We start from the raw sequence: 19,525 nt of genomic DNA, 5'->3' as shown, positions 1-19,525 counted from the left end.
TTGTCTTATTTTTATGTATTAGGATTCCACTTCAGTTTGCCACAGTTTTCATCTTCCTGTGGCACACTCTTTTATGTAAAAAATAATGATCAATGCCTTGATGAATGAATTAAGTTTTATGTTCCATATCCTAACCCCGACTAGGGATTCATTTGTGCCCTACTTGGCTCTACTCATGCCATTGAGTATAATCAGGGCTCGGTGGAAATCAATGACCAGTAAACTAGTGGGCTCATTGGCTGGGCAACATGGAGAGAGAAATCAGAGAATGGGACTGAAGACGAAAAAGTTGGGCCGGGCAACTGAGTTCTAAAAGACTGTCAGTTGAGTAAGGAGGGGAGAGACAGTGGCAGGTGCATGGGGACTGGAAGAGCATCTCAACTTGGCTGAGTACATGGCACACAGTATCTGTATCAATTAATGCCAGATAATTTCAGAAATTCTACCTGAAAAACAGGCAAATTAGATCACAGAGACTAGCCCCATGTATACATGGCTTAACAGAAATAATATACAAAGTAGACTCTGCTATATGGTGTGCCGCTGGAATACAGGGCAAAGTTTGGTTCCAACTTGCTGTCCTGGTTTGGCAGATAAGAGAATCACTGGGCACTTACGGAATCGGAAAATAAGCAAGTTAGAGTTGATAACCTGGCTACCTCCCTAGGCCTTTCATACGATCATCTGCCTGAAACTGTTACCAATATGCTCAGAGCATGGAGTAGTGACAACTGTTTCTAAACCACGCTGCATTGTAAGGGGTTTGGCTACAGTGGTTTAAAGAATTAGATGAAATCATACAGGCTGGGTGCAGTGGCTCATGGGTGTAATCCCAGCACTTCGGGAGGCTGAAGTGGGAGGATCTCTTGAGCCAAGAAGTTTGAGACTAACTTGGAAAACATGGTGAGACCTCATCTCCTACAAAAAAAAAAAAATGTTTTAATTAGCTGGGTGTGGTGGCATGCACCTGTAGTCCAAGGTACTCACGAGGCTCAGGTGGGAGGATCACTTGAGTGTGGAAGGTTGAGGCTTCAGTAAGCTGTGATCATGCCACTGCACTCCAGTCTGGGTAACAGAGTGAGAGCCCACCTCAAAAAAAAAATATATATATATATATTATATATGTACAAAATCATATCTGTATTATATTCTTTTTTGGAACAACACAGAAAAAACTAGACTAAACAAAATACTAAGTGGGATACCCATAGGCACAGGTAGTTAAAACATCCTGTCAACTTTCCTTCACAGTATCTACTGATTAAATTTAATCATTGTTTACAAGTTATACTGCACTGTTCTTTGACATTTTTATATATTTTTTAAAGTTCTAGGAAACAAAACGTTTAATGAGCACCTGTTATATATCATGCATTCTGCTAAGTAATAAAAATATAGAAATTAGTGGCTCAATTCTTCTCTTTTGGAGTTCACTGAATGAAAAAAAAGACATGTAAAAAGAAAGATTATTAGACTATGATGAGACAAGTATTACAACACAGTAATTCTTCATACTCAATTGTGGGAACATAAGAAACAATTCTTCCTGCCAGTTTGCGAAGGGCTGGGGGATTGGAAAGGATTCACAAAGGACAGAACACTGGAACTGGCTTTTAAAGCATGCATCAAAAGATGGTTGGTATAGAGGTTGAGGTTATAGAAGCTGGATGTGGAGGGCATTCAAATATTGGATATATCAAGCATATATAGAGATATTTGAACTTTGCAAAGAGATAGTGTAGAGTTCATTGTGAATGGAGTGCAAAGTGCTCAACGAGTAGCGAAGGGGATAGAATTGAAAAAGTAAATGGGGCGATTTTGAAAAGCTATAGAATTTGGCAACATGGATTGGTTCCTCAAGGAGGGTGGTTACAGATGAGATTAATATATTTGTAAACATCTTAACTGATTAGAAAACTGCTAATGAGTCAGATCCCTTATAAGAAACACCTGGAAAGCAAAGACGGCATAAATCAACACAAATCTTTCATAAATGTGAAAAATTATCTTAAATAGTCCTGTCTCCTGAGGATAGATTAGCAACATTTTTTTGTGTATAAAAATTAATGTAGCTCAAGTGTTGCACACATTATTCGTTTTCATCAGGGTGGCTGCTTTGCAAAAATAGGAAGTAAACTATTTTTAGAAGTTCATTTAAAAAGAATTAACAAATGGAATAATGACTTGGAAATTACTAGTGCCATTTACTTTAATTCAGTAATTCTCAGCCTTAGGTGCACATTAGAATCAAGCAGCTTTAAAATGATACTGATGCGAAATTCCATCCTTAGAGATTCTGATTTAATTGGTCTCAGGTGATGCCTATGTAGTAGACGAAAGATGTTGCAAATTCTTTGCTACTCCTTTTGTGCTATAGAGTGTAACTGTCCTCGCCTTGAATCTGGACCAGCGTTAGTGATTTGTTTGATGGTGGCAGAGTGATGATCTGGGACACCTGTGGCTATGTCACAGAAAGTCTTCTACTACTTTCTAGGACTTTTGAAACACTAGCATTTGGAGCCCTGAACCTCCATTGAAGAGGCTTAAATTAGCCTGCTAGAGAGACACTATAGAGAGGTTTGAGAATACATACTGAGGGAAAGGGGCCTTGATGAATTCAGTTTTCCAGATGTCCTCAAGGTACCAGGCACATGGGAGGAGCTGTCCCTGAGCTTCGGCCAAGCCTAGCCAGGTGTAGCAGAAGAATCACCTAGCCAATTTTTGCTTGATTCTGTACCTGTAAAATTGTAAGATATAAATTGGCATTGTTTTAAACCACTAAGTGTTGGAATAATTTTTAATACAGAAATAGATAATATGAAATTTTGGTTATCAGTATAGCTTCCAAAATGTTTCAGGCAATTCTAATGTGTAACAGGTTGGAGATTTGTGACTTTAGTTCTCCTGTAGAATATTTAACTGTGAGCTGGCAACTCACATCTTAGACACCATTACATTTTTAGTTAACAATTTTATAATTACAGGGCCTTATATATCAAAGTTATGTTATCTAGAAAATCAGCTGTAACGTAAACAGAAAACATATCAACATTGTTAAATTTAAGACAGCAAAATAGTGCTTCTCAAGTTTTGGCATAGGTCATGGCGAGGAATCTATTTATGACCCAATGTTTTAATTACATTGAGAATCCAATGAATTTTTCCCATTACATGTATCAATTCAATATCCATTATTGGAAAAAAGTATAATTTAGTAACTACGAATAGTCTCCTAACTTACATAGCAGGGAGCATTTTTGGTTATGAAACATTGCCATTTTATACTCAAATATTTACATAGATTGAATATTTTTCAGGAAGCACTGCCACATAAATTTATAGATTCTAAATTTATTTCCCATAAGCAATCATTAACTGGGACTTCTTGTTAAATCATTCCAGAGATTCCATAGATAAACCATACATCTGTTATCAACATGTTTGCCAAGAGATTAGATCTTATTTCTTTCTTTCTTTCCTGGTAATGACAGATAAGTTGATCACAGACCAGCTGCTACACATTTTCTTCCCCAAACTTAGAAACTACTAATCCATATCATGGTAAGAACAGATCTACCAATTTGAGTGCAATAGCTGTTACTCTCACCTGAAGATACAGAATCAAAATACTGCGTATAAAAGTTGTTTAGGTTATTTCTTCCCATCATCCCAACACTTTGGTGTTGTTATATTATTCATTCAAAATACAGTTATGTTCATTTTTTTCTGTTTGTAACCCATTTTTCCTCCCTATCCTTGGTGACTTTTTTTCGTTATATACATATATATATGGTTATTTGTTTTCTTGCTGTTTAGTTGTATGCATTTATTATATATTTTGGATATTAATCCTTTATCAGATATATGGCTCGCAAATATTTTCTCCCATTTCATAGGTTGTCACTTTATTGATTGCTTCCTCTTCTGTGCAGAACCTTTTTAGTTTGATGTAATTCTGTTCATTTATTTTTGCTTTTGTTGCTTGTGCTTTTGGTGTCATATTAAACAAAAAATCATTGCCCAGACCAATCTCATGAAACTTCTCTCATATGTTTTCTTCTAATAGTACAGTTTCAGGTCTTATGTTTAAGCCTTTAATCCATTTTGAGCTGATTTATGATGTTGTGTGGCATAAGGGTCTAATTTTACTCTTATGTACATGGATATCCAGTTTTCCCAGAATCATTAATTGAAGAGACTTTCCTTTCCTTGTTTTATATTCTTGGCATCTTTGTAGAAAATCAATTGACCATAAATGTGCACATTCATTTTTGGGTTCTGTTACACATTCATTCTGTTACACTGGTCTATGTGTCTGCTTTTAACACCAGTACCATGATGCTTTGATAACTACAGCTTTGTAGTATATTCAGGAATAGGTAGTGTGTTGCCTTTAGTCTTGTTGTGTGTGCTCAAGATTGCTTTGGATATTTGAGGTATTTGATCATTCTTTTTATTTTTTATTTTTGTTATCTGGTCTCTGTTTGATTACATTGCTCCCCTTCCTTCTAGCTAAAAAATGGAAAACAGTGGAAACTTATAGGATTGACTGACTCTTTTGTCATTTATTTCCTAGTGGCAGAGGGAGACTGCGCACTAAGCTTTCTGTTTATCTTCTCTATGGACTTCCTATTGCATTGCAGGCCAACATACAGAATAAAATTAGGTCAAGTAGATACATGCTGCTTCCAGAACAGGTGCTCACCAACACGCATGCTTCACATTTCAAATTGGAAAAACGTTGTTATTTGCTGTTTTCTGAAAATTGGATTATGTAAAGAAGATCACAATCGGTTTTATTTTAACTTTTAAATGTAAGATTTGTTTCTATAAACAGCAGTACAATTCTTAAGAGCCAGAGTCAAATGTCTCCAATTTAGCAAATGATAGCTGCACCCACAAACCAATGATGCCACCATTGCAATTTTCTTTTAGTCTGAGATATGCTTGGGGAATTGTATGTTTGTAATCACTTCCCTATCTCCTTAAGAGCTAGCTACTCACACCCCTTTGGAGATTTCCTCTATGGTGTAGTATCCTTCAGAGAGGACCCAGTATGGTGTCTTCCTGCTGAATTTTCCTGTGCTTGTCACTTCTTGTAGTACCAGCTCATAGGGCTCCCCTGGCCACTAGCACTACCACCCAACTTGCCTTGACTGTGTTCCTGGAGAATGCGAGGTCAGCTGGAAGGGAGGAGGAACGGTCACTGTCTTCCCATTAGCACTCTAATCTAAACATAGAACTTTCTGTCAAGGTCTCCCTAGAGAATAGGAGAAGCAAGACTATTATTTTAAATAAGATTTTTACTGCAGAATCAAAAAGGTAAGTAAGTCAACATGGCTGGCTACAATCAGAACCTATAGGTGGAACCAGTCTCACTAAATCTCTGACAGGGTATCTTCTTACATGTTGCTGCCTGGAGTAGCTTCTGGCTGATCTCTCTGGCAAACTCGTGGCTTATCTCCATGAATGCCCTTGATTAGAAGTACAGTAGAAAGTAGAAAATGTCTACACATCCAACCCATCGAAAGTGGAAAGTTGATTCTTATTGAAGTCTGTTAGCTCACCTATAGAATCCCATTTTTGCCTTTATTTTTTACTACTGCTGTATAACTTTGGGTTTCCTACCTAACTTTAATAACGTTTTTATCAATTTAGGAAACTAATCCTGGGTACTAATAGTTGTTTTAATTTTGTGGTAAAAATAACTAAACTCACCTCTCAAGGCCATGCCTCTTAACACTATTACATTGAAGACTAAGTTTCAACATGAATTTTGGAAGTATATGAACATTCAGATGATAGCAATGAGCATCTAATTAGTACTGAGTACAATAAAAAAGTTTATTTCATAGTTTCTGCATACCATATATTTTGACCTGTTTTAATATATAAATCACCAAATAGAAAATATGTGAGTCTGAGTTAAAATCTCATTTATCAAATTTGTTAATCAGATATATTTAAACATTTTACCTACTCCATTGTACACCTCAAAGAAAAATAGGATAATGGCACAAATAGTATATGGCACAAGTAAATATAACCCAAGTTTTCCAACCTTGACTGGCCTGGGGGTACAAGCAAAAGCAAATTAACAGTAGTAATTTAGAACGTATTTGCTCACTTCTCCCAAATTCATTATATAGAATCTTGGTCCCCACTTCCTTTAAATCCTCCAAGTGTCTCAAATATGTTTATGAACTGATTTCTCATATTCCGCTCTGCCTTTTACATGTTGTCCTCTACCTCAAAGCCCCTGAATGGTAGTGGGTAGGATGTGGGATGACTCCACAGCTAAACATTTTGTGGAGTAGAGTAGACATATAAATATGCTAGTTGATCTTAAGATTCATGACAACCAATGTTGCACGTGGCATATCGACACCAGGAATGGGTCACGTTTTACCACACTCTCTTCCTCCATATAACAAAATTATGTTCAGTAACAATTATGACTGAGAATTAATCTATTTTATGGAGGAACTAAAAATTGAATTATTCAACAAAACTAAAACAACTTGCAGTTTGAACTCTGTTCCACTGTTGTAAATTTTAAGCACTACTAAAAACTCCAAGTGGTCACAGGGAGTGACAGAATTGAAATAACTCAAGTTCTGTTGTGTTTACAATCACTAGGCTATTGTTTATTTCCAATCTTCTAAACACAGGAATACATATAGATGTGAACTTGCCTGAAGCAAGCTCGAATGATTCTGTACCATTTCAGAATACTAAAGGAACCAGTGAAGCTAAGTCTGCCTGTGTTGGAGCTCAGGGGCCAATTTTTAAAATAGGAGTTTTCCAAAATAGCTTCCATATAAACTACAATATTTATTAAATATTAAATACATCTAGCAATTCAGCACATTTTCATGTGCTAAAATGAACTTAAATATGTACTATTAAAACTCAAAAGTAATCATAGCACTTGTTTATATTAGGATTTAGATCAATAAAAGATTCTTTTCAGGGAGTAGTACTTTATCATTGACATTGTTTAGAATGCTTACACATAGTGATAGTAAAAAACAGACCAAGTTTTAATTGGTTTATTATTTTTAACCTTTAACATACAGTTTATGCCTAATTTTCTGTACCGAGAATGATACAGCTTCCACTATCTCAACTTTTTCCACAGATAGGACTACTAACTTCAAGTGAGCTCAATCTCAAAATTACTATTTTACAGTTTTGCTCCCTTCTCAAACCTCATTCACCCCCTCTTCTTAACTTTTAGAAGACTGCAGTACATTGTAATGCCCTGAGAAAACAGAAATAATCAAAAGAACTTCCTCCTCATCCTACCACAAAATCAGCTAACCCTCCATTGTCTGTACCTATAGTCCCTGAATTCTGTCTTGTTGACGTAAATGAATGCTCAGTCCCTCAACGTGTATACTATATCCTTTATCTCTTACTTACTCAAGCATTTTGCTCTTGCAATTACCCCTTTCTCTCTCTTGTAATCAACCTATTCCCTCTCAATTATTTTTTCAACAACAAATGAATTTGTCATATCTGACATTAAAAGAAAAACAAAAAACCTTACTCTCACATCTTTTTTTTACTATTGCCCTACTTCCTTTCTCCAACTTATTACAAAATTCCCTGAAAAAACTTATTTCCACATACATGCTGCCATATTTTCTATTCTTACTTGAATTCACTTCAACTAGACTTTATCTCCATAACCCTTATGCATCCACTGTTGTCAAGGCAATCAACAACTTCCATTTTATCAAATCCAATAGTGAATTTTCAGTTTCCAACTTATGTGACCAACTTTTATGTGACCATTAAACAGTATCTGACATCACGATAATTCCTCCTTTTTGAAAGTCTTTTTTCCCCCACTTAGCTTCTAGGATTTTACCCTCTCCTACTTTCCTTCTACCTCATAGGCTATTTATCCTTAATTATCTTGCAGATTTACCTCTTCCCAACCTTTAAATGTTGGAGTGTCGGATTATTTCAGGATCCCCTCAACTAGCCTTGTTGTGCCCTTTAGTTGTAGTAACAGCAGCCAGGCTGGACTCCATTCTTGGTGGTTTGAACATTATCTCTGAGGGGTTTCTCCTCTAAAACCCTATTTGTCCCTTTTTTTCTCTCATTCCTATCAGTTGGCAACTGCTTCTTGCAGTGATCACCTATAGAGTACCTTGATGTTCCCATTTTATTCTTTCAGCCTTTAACACTTGTACAACCAGCTGCCTAAATTAAATATCCTCTGCTGAGTACCCTGTTTCTGTTTTCCTGACTAGATCCTTACTGTATACCATCAAGTTTCATCACATTAAATACTATCTCTTCATTGTAACTCCCGAATTTATATCTCCAATTTCTTCATCACTCCTGAGCTTCAGACTCATATATCCAACTGACTGCTTTAATATCTATTACATATCCAAAACCTAACAGCTTCCAAACATGACTTCGTTTTTCTCGTAAGGCTTGTTTCTCTCTTAATGTTCCCCCACCTTAGTAAATGACACCACAATTCACTCAGTAGCTCAGAACAAAAATTAAAAGTTGCCTTTGCTATTATTTTTACCTCATAACACACATCATATCCATCATTAAGGCTGGTGGGTCTACCATCAATATACATTCCAAATCTCAGTTATCACCATACCCATGGCTCCCATCTAGTAAAATTGGCCATTATGTCTTGTCTAAAATTACTTTAATAGCCTTCTAACTAGTCTTATTACTTCCAATTTTGCTGCCATTGCTTTGTTCTCTACAAAAGACTGAATGATTTTTCTAAAATGTGACTCACTTTGAGCCCTTTTTCTATGCAGAATGCTAATGATTTCTGATGATAATTGGAAACAAATCCCAAATTCCTAACATTTTTTATAATTTCTATATCACCTGAACCTTATCATGTCTTCACATGTTTCTCCAACTATTTTCCAATTTGCTCTCTTCACTGGCCCCTTTGTTGTTCTTCAAACACACCAATAAAACACCCTCAGGACCTTAGTACCTATTAGTCTCACACCCTTTGGCCTGACTCCTTCCCTCCCTTTATGAGGGTTCTCCTCAAAGATTAGCTAAGAGACATTTACTGATTATTCCAGTCTTATATATCTATACTGCTCTGCCCCATCACCCTCTGTTCTTTCACTCTGCTTCATTTCTTACCGGCATTTATCCTTATAAGACTTTCTTTTACACACCCAGTTGGTTTTTTTATATTCTTTCTTGTCCTCCCTCATTGTAAGCTTAGTGAGATCAAGGACTTTAAGTTATTTACTTCTTTATCTTTAGCATTTGGAAGAGTTTCTCACATATATTATTCCTTCAATGGTGATGATTAAGTCAGAAGAAAAGGAAGGAGGGCAGGAAGGAAGGGAAGGAGGAGGGAGGGAGGGAGGGAAGGAGGGAGGGAGGAAAGGAAAAAAAGGAAGGAAGGAAGGAAGGAAGGAAGGAAGGAAGGAAGGAAGGAAGGAAGGGAGGGAGGGAGGGAGGGAGGGAGAAAGGAATGTGAATACTATTCAAATTGCTTCTATCTGTAGCAGTCCAATTACAGAAGGTGTTATGGACTGCACTGTGTCCCCCATGACCTTCACAAATTCATATGTTGAAGCTCTAACTCCCAATGTGACTGTATTTGGAGACGGGGCCTTCAAAGAGGTCATTAAGATTAAATGAGGTCGTAGGGTAGGGCCCCAATGCAATAGAACTGATATCCTCAGAAGAAGAGGAAGAGACACTAGAGATCTCTCTCTCTCTCTCACTCTTTCTTTCCACACACACAAAGAAAAGGTCATGTGAGACTGGGTGCAATGGCTTATGCCTATAATCCCCACACTTTGGGAGGCTGAGGTGGGCAGATCACTTGAGTCAGGAGTTCGAGACCAGCCTGGTCAACATGGTGAAACCCTGTGTCTTCTACCACTACAAAACAATTAGCTGAATATGGTGGCAAGTGCCTGTAGTCCCAGCTACTCAGGAGGCTGAGGCAGGAGGATCACTTGAATGCAGGAAGCGGAGGTTGCAGTGAGCTGAGATCGCACCACTGCACTCGAGCCTGAGCAACAGAGTGAGACTTCACCTCGAAAAAGAAAAAGAAAGAAAGAAAGAAAAGGTCATGTGAGCATACAGTGAGATGGCAGTATCCTACGAGCCAAGAGAAGAGGCTTCAGAATGAAATCTACCTTGCTATCCCCTTGATCTTAAACTTCCCAGCCTCCAAAACCATAATAAACAAATATCTGTTGTTTAAGCCACACATTATTTGATATTTTATTATAGCAGCCTGTGCTGAATAATACAGGCATGAATGAGACACCCTGGCATATGTTTTCTTCATTGTGCCTGACTCTCAGAGGCTTGTTACGATTTTCTTGCTAAATCAAGTTTATCAAGTCTGGTTCCTTCTTCCTTCAGGACGAATTTTGCAACATCCTTCTCAATCTTCATGTGAATGCAATGATAATTGGTCCACCATGCCAACTGGCCAAATGTGGCCACCACACATCTGAATCACATTCTGGCTAAGGCATGTACTACATTTAGTAATGAATGTAAAAGCATACCGAGATCTTTGATGAAGCAGAACTGCACATATCATAGTTAGTGGTATTACCTCTCTTTTAGTCATCCTAGCATGTACTTGTTATGTGACTGATAAACCTGTGTGTGACAGAAAAAGGTAAAAAGTAGATATATATTTAATATAGATTTTTATAACTTTTCTGAGGTATGATTATTACACAATAAAACTTCTTATAAAGTGTACACTTTAACAAATTTTGATGTTTACATAACTATTAAACCATCTGCACAATCAAGATAATGAATATATACAATACATATATCAACCCCAAAAGTTTCTTCTCATCCCGTTGTAATTCAGCCCTTTCTCTTAATTCCAAATCCTCAAACACTAATCTGCTTCTTGTCATTATAGATTAGTTAGCATTTTATAGAATTTTATATAAATAGGATCATAAAGTATGTATCCCATTTAGCCCATATTAGGCAAAAACAAATTTTAGATTCATCCATTTTATTGTATTTATCAATACTTCATTACTTTTTATTATTGTTGTATTATTTGATACATATTGATACTTATACTGTAGTATTATTTAATTTCATTATATGGACACATCACAAAATTTGTTTCTTCTTTTACCTGTTGATAGTTGTATGGGTTATTTTTAGTTTTCAGTTATCTTGAATAAAAATACTATAACAATTTAAAAGTCTTACTTCTTTTCTATTGAGTAAACACTCAGAAATAGAATGAATGGTTTATATATATGGTAAGTGATGTATAATTTAACAAAATGACTGCCAAACTCTTTACCAAAGTTATTGTACTATTTTATATTTCCAATAGCAGTATTTGAGAGTTTTGCTTCTATCCTTTATATTTACCCACATATTTACCATTTCAGTAGCTCTTCGTTTCTTTGTGTCGATTCAGAGTTACTTGTGGTACTTTTTTCCTTTTGCCTGTGAAGCAACATTCCAACATTTCATGTAGTGTAAATCTGATGATGTTAAAATTTTTCAGCTTTTATACATCTAATAATGTTTCTATTTTTACCTTGTTTTTAAAATATTTTTTGCTGGGTTATATATTTAAGTTGACAGGTTTTTAAAAATTTTTTCTTTCAGTACTTTAAATATGTCATTCCCTACACTCATTATCTTCTTCCCTTCATTGTTTCTGAAGAAAAGTCACTATTATTTTTTATTTTATTCCTCTATATGTAATGTATTCTGTCCCACCCAGCTATTTTTCCTATTTTTACTTTATCACTATTATTAGGCATTTTGATTATGATGTGCCTGGGGTAAATATTCTTCATATTTCTTACATGTAGAACTTATTAAGCTTCTTGGATCTGTAGGTTAGCTTTTATCAATTTTGAAGAAGTTTTCAGCCATAATTTCTACAAATATTTTTTCCATCCTAGTCCCTCTCACCTCTCTTTTGAGGATTCTAATTTTCCACGTATTAGGCCACCTGAATTTTTTTCTAAGGCTTACTGATACTCTTTTCATTTTTTCCCCACTCTTTTTCTCACTATGTTTCATTTTGCATTGTTTCTATTGCAATTTCTTCAAACTCATTAGTCTTTTCTTCTGCAGTATCTAATCAACTGTTAATTCAATGCATGCATTTCAAACCTTGTATTTTTCATCTCTACAAATTTATTGGGGTCTTTTTTCACATCTTTTAATGTCCTTACCATCATACTCATGCTTTCCTCTACTTTCTTGAGCATATGGAGTGGAGTTGTAATAGGGTTTTAATGTCCTTGTCTACTACTCCCATCATCTGTGCCATTTACAGATCTCTTTGAATTGTTTGATTTTTCTCTTTGTAATGAGTCCTATTTTTCTGATTATTTGCAAATCAGACATTACGAGTTTTACCTTTTGGGTGCTGAATATTTTGATATTCTTGAGTTTTGTTCTATAACATTGTTAAATTAGTTGGAATGTTTCATACCTTTGAGGTTTTCTTTCAGGCTTTATTAGTCAAGATTCTGGCCGCTGGTGTAGAGCTAATTTTGCCCCATTACTGAAGCATCACCCTTCTGAGTATTATGACTAATATCCATGTATTTTTCTTCTGTGGCTGATAAGATACAACCTATTCCCAACTCTATAACCATCAGGGATTCTTCTACTGGCTTCTTCACTGTGATTCTTTTCCAGTAGTGGGTAATTTCATCATGCATAAGCACTGTTCAGTACTCATCCGAACACTCAAGGAGGAATCTTTGGCAGATTGCTAGAATTATACCTCTGTGCAACTCTCTCATCCCCAGTACTCTATCGCATGGCTTTTAGCTGCCTTTATATCCTGAAACTTCTTAACTCTGTTTTCTCAACTCAGAAACCTCTCCAGGCTCAGTATGAGCTTGCCTTTCCTGCTGTGCAGCCTGTAAACTCTCTCCAGGCAGTAAACTGGAGAATCAAAAGCTCATCTTATTTGTTTCCCTTCCATTAGAGATAAGTCTTTCATTACCAACTGCCCAAGGTGAAAATGGTTCTTCTGTTTTTGTCTATTTTAAAATTGTTTTAGGCAAGAGAGTAAACCTGATCCCTATTACTCCATCATGACTGTAAACTGGAAGTAGGGATACTAGTGTTTTACACTGAAACATGGCTTTGAGATTTTGCTGAAGAAAACCCTTTGCCTTTGGGGATATTTGTCTGAAAACGCAACAGGCCTAGAAAATACAACGTGGGGCCTCTGCTACCAGCCAGGGCCACCTGTGCCTGCATACTGCTGCATAGGCTCAAACTTCAATATGGTTTTACTAGCCCATTTTACTATACTTGTGTCCTGAAGTCTTAACATTTAATCTGAAAATAATATTTTATTGTAGGAATGCAAGTGCTTTTACTCTCAACGTTTGTTAAACAGAGAGTATCAGCAGTGACACAAAAAGAATATTTTAAATAACATAGACATCTTGTACAAATTTTGAAATGATCATTTCCTCCAGTTTACACTACACACCAACAAAGCAGTATTATCCAATGGTTCCTTGAAACTGTTCACTGACTCTTGATCAATAAAGTCATACGTATTTTTATCACTGAAAATAAAGAAGATATACATGCGGCCAACAATCATATTAAAAAAAGCTCAACATCACTGATCATTAGAGAAACGCAAATCAAAACCACAATGAGGTACCATCTCACACCAGTCAGAATGGCTATTACTAAAACGTTAAAAAATAACAGATGCTGGCAAGGTTGTAGAGAAAGAGAAACATTTATACACTGTTGGTGGAAGTGTAAATTAGTTCAGCCATTGTAGAAGATAGTGTGGCAATTCCTCAACGACCTAAAGACAGAAATACCATTCCACCCAACAATCCCATGAGTATATACAAAGGACTATAAATTGTTCTATTATAAAGACATGCACAAGTATGTTTATTGCAGCACTATTCACAATAGCAAAGATGTGGAATGCCCACCCATGATAAATGCCCATCCGTGATAGACTGGAGAAAGAAAATGTGGTACATATACACCATGGAATACTATGCAGCCATCAAAATATGAGATCATGTTCCTCACTGGGACATGGATGGAGATGGAGGCCATTATCTTTAGCAAACCAACTCAGGCACAGAAAACCAAATACCACATATTCTCACTTATAAGTGGGAGCTAAATGATGAGAACACATGGACACATGGAGGGGAACAACACACACTAGGCCTGTCAGATGGTGAAGGATGGGAGGAGGGAGAGGATCAGGAAAAATAACTAGTGGGTACTAGGCTTAATAACTGGGTAATAAAATAATCTGTGCAGCAAACCCCCATTACATAAGTTTACTTATATAACAAACCTGCACATATACCCTTGAACTGAAAAGTTTTAAAAAAAGAAAATAATAGCCTTTGTTTTTTACTAAAAATATGTCTAGATATATAATATAAAATTATATGAGATTTATTTCATATTCAGCTCTTTGATAAGTTGCAATAAACCTAATTTTTTAAAGCAAGGAGTTTTGCTAAGCTATGAGTAGTAGGATTACGAAGGATATAAACGAATCCACTTACAGAAATTTTTTTGATTCTGAATTTTAAGAGATTGGAAAAAACTGCTTTTTATCAAAATGACTAAATAGTGACCATAAATCTTTTGTGGAAAAAGGCAAAAATATAAGTAATTAAGTAGAAAACATAATTAAAATTTTCCTCGAATTTATATACTAACAAATCTTATTATCAAACACAGCCCATATAGCCTATATTTACTTTCTTTACTACTTTTATTACTAATTAGTAAATGTCTGTTACTTGCAAATTGAGTTCCCCTGTACCAGAATCCTAAAAGCCAAATAGGAAGTGAGACATTGCCTGATAGTTCTGAATTCACTTTCATGGTACACTTCTAAACCAGCATTCTGCTTTTAAAAAAGTCAGGAAGGGCATAGGTCATTTAGCTAGTAGCAATTATTTTCTATAAGCTATACATGGCAGCATATCAAATATACTATAGGGTGTGTTTTGAAAACTCTGGCAATTCTCTCACCCTGGTTTCTCTTTGTATCTTTAAATTAAAGCTCCTCACCATCACACTCTCAAATTCAAAACCATAAATATTACATTTTGCGTTTTCCTGTATTTCTTCCAGAGAAACAAGTGTGTCTTTCCCCCTTGGATGTTGTCCTCTCTGGGCTTATACACGTCTTGTGAGATGAATTTCATTCAATTTAACCAATTTTCTTAAGTGCCTACTTTTGCACAGGGTGCTTGACAAAAAATAATATAACGTGTCATATTCCCCTAGAAGATAATAATAACAAAAGTTTCTTGAGAATACACAATGTGCCACACACTAAGTGCTTTACTTACATTAATGCATTGAATTTTCATAACTACCTCTGTTTTACAGATTAAAAAAGTAAAGCATTTTTTAAAAGTAAGCAACTGATGAAAATTATACAGTAGATGAAAGGTGGATCTGAGCCTTAAATCCAGGCTGACTACTGTGATACATTGCACTGCCCCAATACAAGTAGAGCCATACATAAAAATAACTGTATTTTAAGCATATTTACTTATTCAAAACACAGTAAAGTACCATGAAAGCATCAATGACTACTTGATATATTTCATCTAGGAAGACTGAGAATAGCTTTGCAAAAGGGATAGCATTTGAGCTGAATAACAAAGGATGGGAGTATCAGCAGACTTGAAAGCAAAAGATATTTCGAGACAGAGGCTCATCTTGAGGGCATGGTTTTGCTCTGTGAAATGTGTGGTTCTTATCACAGTTGAAGTACTTCACAACCATGCAGATTCCTTGACATACACTTAATCACTTAGAGGGTCTGAAATTCTGCATTTTTAGTAAGCAATCAAAATGATTCAAATGAAGGTGGTTTTAGGACTATACTGAAAAAGACAAACCTAATTCATTTTCAGTCCCTGCATCTATCTTCACACTTCCTCCTTTCTGCAAACACAAACCTGACACCACCATCCTCACCCCAAGCAGGAAATTCTAAAACCAAATCCAGCCTCCAGAAGGTGGAACTTAAGAAACACCAACCCAATACTCAAGATTCAGTATCCATCACCCTCACTCTGGTCCAGCCCCAATCTTACAACTGAAGTTTTGAATTACTAGAGTATTCCCTTGTTTCTTTTTTGGCCCCTGTAACTGCTTCATAACAGTATTTTCACTGGAATTAGATACTGAAAAGATTCACCTTGTTTGGAAGGTCTACATAGTAAGTGAATGGGAATCCCCAATTCCAAAAATACCCAGAATATAACATCTTCAAAACAGGAACCCTGAAACTTACTCTTTCTCGGGCCTTACTCACATATGAGAGTTCTGATCCTGACCTCTGGCCCAGAAATTAGAATCAATGGTATCAAATTACTTCTTGATACCAAATGTCTCCCAGCCTGTATATTCAAGTGTCACCCACTTCCAGACTGCCAAGCTGCACTCCACCCGTCAGCTAAGATGTGATCATTCCCTCATTCATTCTGTACATAGCTGTAACCCAGCTGGCCCCGTTGCCCATCATCTCCCCTAACAATGGGGAAATTTGATGTGGTGCTATTAACTAGAGGGAAAAGTATCGTTTTTGGCATGTTTTTAATTGAGGAAGGTAGTACACGAAAAGACAAAGGCAACCATATACAGAAACAAATCAAGGGTTACACAACTTTTAGAATTTTCAGTAAATCAGGCAATATTTGCCTCCAATAAGAAAATCCATATTCATACAGAGATAATAAGATGTTTTATGTTATAGAAGTGATATATTGTCCCCAAAATGGAAAAGTGTATACAAGTTCAATGGAAACACTCCCAACCACACCACCTTACCACAGCCACTGCCAGTATTTTAAGGCATATCCTTCACTTTTGTAATGTTTGCTAAAGTTGAATTTCAATCCAGACCAAAACCTGATTGATCTTGCCTACCAGAGGGAAAAGACAGATTCAAATGTATATTTACCAAACCAGAAAAAGTAGAGGAAAGAGCATTGACAACTTCTTCCAAGGCTCTTAGATTTCTCAACTGCATCAGGAATACAAAATGAAAACCAAGTTGGAGAGGAAGAATAGATTTGAGGAGACAGCCATGCACACAAACTATGCTTGTGTCAACTTACTGTGCATATAAATGTTATATACCTGTATATGTAAATATATAATATGACATATTTCTTTTATATATATCTTAAAGAAATGGTTGATAATTTATGTAACTTTTAGAATAGTCTTTTCTATATAGGAATATATTGGTAATTTTTTTTCACTTGTCAGTAGATACCACTCTAGAATCTTGCTGCTCCGCTTGTACTGAGAACAGCAGCAGCACCAATATAATCTAAGAGCTTCTTAGATATAAAAATTCTTGGGTTCCATCTCAGATCTAGTGAATCAGAATATCAATTTAAAATCAAATACCACATGTTCTCACTCATAATTGGGAGCTGAACAATGGGTACACATGGACATAAAGATCAAAACAGTAGACACAAGGATCTTGAAAAGGGGAGAGGCTGGTGCAGAATGAAGACTGAAAACTTACCTATTGGGAACAATGTTCACTATTTGGGTGATGGTTACACTAGAAGGCAAAATGTCACCATTATACAATATATCCATGTATCAAACCTGCACATGTACCCCCAGAACCTAAAATAAAATACAGCAAAAAAAAAAACAAACAAAGAAAAACTTGAGCATATTTATATGTGTGCATTTTTCTTGAAGAAGTTCCATGAATTTCATCATATTCACATAATGGTCTAATTTGATTTATGTATGTATTTAATCTATTTTTATTTTTATTCTTCTTTATTTATTTTTTGAGACAGGGTCTCACTCTGTCACCCAGGCTGGAGTGCAGTGGCACCATCATGACTCAGTGAAGCCTTAACTTCCCTGGTTACAGCATCCCTCCCACCTCAGCCTCCCGCGTAGCTGGGACTATAGGCACACACTACCATGTCCAGCTAATCTTTGTATTTTTGACAGAGATAGGGTTTCACCATGTTGCCCAGGCTGGTTTTGAACTCTGAGCTCAAGCAATCCACCTGTCTCAGCCTCCCAAAGTGTTGAGATTACAGGCATGGGCCACCATCCCAGGGCCCATTTTAATTCTAGCTGGATATTCAGGTAATAAACTCACATGGAGCCCATTTTGTAGATACGGAAATGTAAAAGAGGCCTAAAAGATATCTCTGTAAATTCAATAATTGAGTTCCTACAATAGAAGCCAATTGCAAGTTTTTACCTTTACAAATGAGTCTATAGCATTACAATCAATCATTTGCTTAAAGGCAATTGTCACCTTGTCATCTAGATGGCCAGCTATTAAAACCTCTGTGCAGTGGTCACTCTTCCACTACAACATATTTATCTGGTTAAAAATGCCTTTGATGGTGGAAGTTCTACCTTTTTAAAAAAATCTGAGTTGGCATAACAAAAGTATGTGGAGTCAAATAAACCAAAGACTCTTAATAGACTACACTGGGAGATGTTTCAGTATGTATTTACTCACTCAATTTATGACACTAGCATGTATTTTGTTCGAGTGCACTATGGTTCATGTTTAACTTCTCTTTCTGCTCTAAGAAGATACAAAATTTAGCATACACTAACAGTTTAAGTCAGAGGATATGGAATAACAATGAATTTAGCAGTCAGCTCAGACTATGAAAGGTTTATTATGGACTCAAAGATACCCACAAAATACCATGCCTTGAGCTATGTAAGAAAACAATTCAGTTTAATAAATAAATCACACAGGGGGATTTGAAATAGTATACAAGTCTATTTAGCAAGCCTTGAAGAAGGACAGCAAACAAGCGAGATTCACTAATCATTAATGGCATTCAATTATTCCCACAGCATCCAAATAAGGCAATTTTATGCTTTATAATTAACCCAAGGATTGAACTATGCATTGGGAGGAATAAATGTAGCTATTTGTACTTTATTGGTTATTCATGTTTTCAGTAAATAAATTGAATTAACAAACTTCAGCAGGCTTTCATCCTGCATTAAAGCAAAACATAAAGTATCCAACAAAGCAAAGAGATAGCATTAGGCCTAGAGTATGTTAAGAAATAACAGAATTTGCATTTTAACAAGATTTCCAGGGTATCTGTACACACTTTGAAGTTTGAGAAGTACTGCTTTCAGGGCTGATGAAGCAATAAAATAGGGGTACTTTCATCCCTTGACCACCCTGAGATCAGAGCCTCCCACCAGAAAGTAAAACACATGTGAAGCTAAGCTTCCAAATGTTGCACTAATAGGACTCTAACCTGGAGACTATTATTATAAAGATTATTCCCTGACTTCCCTTTTAAAGCAAACATTGGGCCACAGGATGTGTGGGCTGATTTCACGCAATGGAATGCGACATTAATGTTCACTTATCATTTTTACCCTATAAATATTTGGCAAGCACAGGTATTGATTCATCACTTCAACAAATATTTATTGAATACCTACTCTGTGTATACATAAGTATTACAAG

Source organism: Theropithecus gelada, chromosome 5 (assembly GCF_003255815.1).
Source record: "Theropithecus gelada isolate Dixy chromosome 5, Tgel_1.0, whole genome shotgun sequence".
Taxonomy (NCBI): domain Eukaryota; kingdom Metazoa; phylum Chordata; class Mammalia; order Primates; family Cercopithecidae; genus Theropithecus; species Theropithecus gelada.
The sequence above is the reverse complement of the archived record's forward strand: the minus strand, read 5'-3'. Positions refer to the sequence as shown.